Source organism: Ammospiza nelsoni, chromosome 31 (assembly GCF_027579445.1).
Source record: "Ammospiza nelsoni isolate bAmmNel1 chromosome 31, bAmmNel1.pri, whole genome shotgun sequence".
NCBI classification, from domain to species: domain Eukaryota; kingdom Metazoa; phylum Chordata; class Aves; order Passeriformes; family Passerellidae; genus Ammospiza; species Ammospiza nelsoni.
Window position 1 is genome coordinate 4,123,215 of NC_080663.1, and position 4,341 is coordinate 4,127,555.

Below are 4,341 nucleotides of genomic sequence, written 5' to 3' on the forward strand. Positions count from 1 at the left end.
ATCCTATTGTGATATGCTCTGCCCAGAGGGAGGATCCAAGCATTTCTACCTGGATATATTCTGAGGCTTTTAACACCAGGAGCACCTTGTCTGCTAGATAGTAATTCTGGTTTAGACCCTCCCCTGGTTTGCCTTCTAACCAGTACAAAATTTAGTGTACTCATCCCTTGTTTTCCTCCCAAAACAAAATTTCCTATTCCCAAACCTTCACCTGATGGAAGAGGAAGCTGCGAGGAAGAGGAAGATGCCCCAGTACACCCAGGCTGGTGAGGAGGAAGTCAGTGCCCCTTTCCCCCTCTCTCCTGCTCCATCTCCTAGCCCAGCATGGCCCCTGGCTGCAGGACAACTGTTGCCCGATTGATAAATTACACAAAACTCAGATAAGTTTTGTGGGTGCTTTATTAAGGGCCCGGGGAACTGGGGGACTCACGTCCCAAAGTCCGAGCCCCCAAATTCACGTATGGGTGCTTCCCTCTTATACATGCAATTCACAACAAAGTCTCCAAAAAACAGTTTCCCGTTCCCCTTGCCTGGTCACAGACCCCTTGTGATACATTCCTTGGTTCACAAATAAGATCATTAATCCTCTGCTTATCTTATTCTAAGAGCATTGTATGCTGCCTCCAGACAGGTTAGCATTCTTACTTTCCTGCACTAGTTTAATTATTTATTAAATCCCTAAGAATACCTGCTAGGTTACACACAAAACCCAACACACTTTCAACGGCTACAAAACTACTTTTTAACAAACCAGTTCACATACAACTCACTATAATTAAATAGTTTGCTAAATTTCATTTCTTTTCCAACACAACCATGCTGCCAATGCCATCCTGCCGGGGATGCACTGAGGGGATCTCCTTCCCCTTCCCTCTGGTATGGAGGCAAATCCCATCCTCTCCTTGTCCTTCCTCCTCCAGAAAAGCAGCTGAGCATGGAGACCAGGGAGGATAAATCCCCATGGCAGAACCTCGTAAAAGAGGCTGTTTTTAGCTGCTTCATAGCACAGGAATGTGGTGTGGAGGAAAAGCCCCAGAGATCTCACATGAGGAGGGGCTCTAAACCCAGCCCAGTGGGCTCTGAAGAGGAAAGACCCACCTTGAGCCAGGAAGGTAGACAGAGCTTCAACCAGACCTCAAAGCTGGTGGTCCATGAGCAGCTTCATGATGGGGAGAAGGCCCACAAGTGCTTGGAGTGTGGGAAGAGCTTCAGGCAGAGCAGTACCCTGATCCGCCACCAGTGCATCCACACTGGGGAGAGGCCCTATGAGTGTCCTGAGTAGCAGAAGAGGTTTCAGGCCAGCTCCCATCTCCTCTGCCACCAGTGAAATCACACAGAGGAGAGGCCCTTCCGCTGCCATGAGTGCGGGAAAGGCTTCGAGAAAAAATCCACCCTTATCACCCATCAGCACATCCATACTGGGGAGAGGCCCTAAGACTGCCCCACATCATGAGAAGAGCTTCTCCATGAGCTTGGACTTGACCAGACACCAATGGAGTCATCAGTAAGGAAGTTCTGTGAGTGCCCCAACTGCAAGAAGAGCTTCATGCCCAGCCCCAGCTTCTTTCCCCATTGGAAGTCACATGTTGGGAAGAGCCCTGGTGATCCATATTATCTGTGATCCATGCTGGGAAGACAGCTGTCCCTTTTCCTGCCCCTGCCAATGACATGATGTGGCAGTGAAAACATGAGGGTCTTCCCATGGCCCTGTCATTACATTCACTCCCACCTCAGAACATTGCCAGGGGCTGGAAAGGGACTCTCTCTCTCTCCCCAGAGGAGAAGGGTGTCATTTCCAGGCAGGGGGAAATACGTGGCCAGGAAGAGCCTGCTGTGGATGTTGTAGTTTTCCCTATAAATAGCTTTTCTTATCTCTTCTGTTATCAATATTGTTTCTGTACCATTTTTTCCTTATCTCGTTGCTGTTCCCAATAAATTGTTCTTATCCCAGCCCAGGATCTTTGCCTTTTGTGCTTTCAATGGGAGGCGGGAGGGCAGTGAGGGCAGCGAGGTTTTAGCAGGAGCAGGAAATTGTGGAATCCCATTCCTGTACCCTGGCCCATGGAAACTGAGACTTCCAGCTGGTGCCAGCCCTGGTGGCCATGGCAACAGCCTTGGGAGTGGGTCCCTGGCTGGGGCTGTGAGAACCTCTTCCCTCTGGTGCCCAGGGACAGGAGTGGAGGGAATGGCTGCAGCTGAGTCGGGGCAGGCTCAGGTTGGATGTCAGGAAAAGGTTTTTGCCCAGAGGCTGCTGGGGCCCTGCCCAGGCTCCCCAGGGAAGGGTCCCAGCTCCAGGGCTCTATGAGCTCCAGCAGCGTTTGGACAGCGCTGCCAGGCCCAGGCTGGCATTGTTGGGGTGCCCTGTGCAGGGCCAGCAGTTGGACTGGAGGGTCCTGATGGGTCCCTCCCAGCTCAGCCCATTCTGTGGTTCTGGGATCCCATGAGCCTGGGGATGGGACAGCCAATGGTTGCCATGACAATGGGCTCTGGCTGCAGGCCTGAGCTGGTGTCCATGGCAACCACCCCTGACATGGGGTCTCCATGGAGCTGCCATGGAAACTGAGCATAGCAAGAGGGGGCTGGTGATGGTTGCCATGGAAACTGACCATATAAACAGGATGCTCCTGATGGTTGCCTGCTAAGGATCAGCTTTGTCACAGGCCCTCAGAGGGGTTCCATGGGGACTTTCCAAGAGTCTCCAGGCTGTTCCAGAGCTGGAATGTCACAGGCAGGGACAGGGGCTCCATGGAGACCTCTCGGGGGTTTCTGGGGATGGTAAAGAGCCCTGTGGTCAGAGGCAGTCACAGCCATTCCATGGTGACATCCCAGGGGAGCTTGGGCTGCAAAGGCACCGATCTGTCACAGGCACTCACAGCGGCTCCACGGTGACATCCCAGCAGTCCCCAGGTTGCCAAAGAGCCAGAATGTCCCAGACACTCACAGGGGTTCCTGTCATGGCATACTGGGAGTTTCAGGCAAAGTTTTTTAGAGGAGCTCCTGTTTGGTCACAAAATACAGAAAGGATCCCAAATAGCCCCCACAGATCCCCAAATCTCACTGATGAGTCAGAGATAACACAGACCCAGATCAGAGGGCTAAGGGTTAAAAGCCACCTGTTTTTTAATCCTCTTTTATGCCTTGGTTTGCTACAGGTGGACCTCACTGGTCCTTTAATCAATGCATTCCACATGACTGGCCAGTTAATACAACACCCTTCAGTAAACAACTTTATGGAAAAGACCCAACTTATTACAAACATTGTTAGGGCACCAGTTATTTAAGTTTGTTTTACATGCGGCCTTTCTGGGGGCTCCCTGAATGGGGGAAACCCTCCTGTAGTAATTCTGTGCCAGGTAAAAGGAGATGCATGGGAGTTTTTCAGTCTTCAGCTTCTTGTTTTCTGTTATCCAAAGTTGTGCATGCTGTGCATGCCAGGCTCAGTACGCTGGAAAAACACCACAAAATGGCTCTAAAATGTACAGTTTAAAGGTCTTTAAAGTTGTCTTATCCAATTAACTCTTAAAACATACATTATTTCCACTTATCTACCAATAACTCATCCCTTGACTGTCCACATAACCTCTGAACAGTGCTTTCCTTGACCAATCACCCTGTGCCACCAACACTGCAGAAAATGGAGTGGATGAAGACAGGGACTGCACTCCAATTTCTCCATCTTGCTTCCTTTCTACACCATACTAAAAATCCCCAAAATTAAATTTCTCACCCAAAGGACATAGTATACTACCCTGTAATATATTTCACACTTTGGTGAATTCTAATCTGTCTCAAAGTCCTGGAAGTCCTCTCCATGGGTGAAGGTTAAAGGCAGTGTTTCTCTGGGGTCAGGACCCCTCAGAGCAGACAGGGAAATATTCCCTGTGCCCTGGATTCCCACACATTTAACCTAAAATTCTTTAACCATTCTGATGTAAAGTTACCCAAAAATGTCCCAGATAAGTAGGATTAGAAGGAGAAGAAATAGAGAACAACAGAATGACAGAAGATCTATAGAAAGACACACACATAGGTAGAAAATGCTCTGACCTCAGCATCACCAACCAAGGAATCCCAGTAGAAGGCAGGATCCAGACCCCAGGCTGGCCTCGTGCTCTGGCTTTTAAGCCCCTGGGCCTTCATGGGCCCACCCCTGGGGTGGGACTGCCAGTTGTTTGTCCAATCAGAGCCAGGGTAGGCACCAGCTGCTAGTGTGTGATTGATTGATAAACAGCTCAGCTAATCAGAGCTGGAATAACATCACCCCCTGCTGTGTGATTGACAGTTCTGCCAGGCCAGGGCTGGGGGGGGGGGCTCTGTCCCACCACAAACCAAGGCCTGACC

The 4,341-nt window shown here is 50.2% G+C and overlaps 1 long non-coding RNA gene across 1 annotated transcript; it reads right to left on the reverse strand.

The window, feature by feature from the left end:
- Window positions 1-3,102: 3,102 nt before the first annotated feature.
- LOC132085673 (uncharacterized) lies at window positions 3,103-4,088 on the reverse strand. Its single transcript, XR_009420263.1, has 2 exons — window positions 4,048-4,088; window positions 3,103-3,445 (listed from the first exon to the last, which is right to left on the reverse strand). It is a non-coding gene; the product is annotated as an uncharacterized LOC132085673 (long non-coding RNA).
- Window positions 4,089-4,341: the final 253 nt, after the last annotated feature.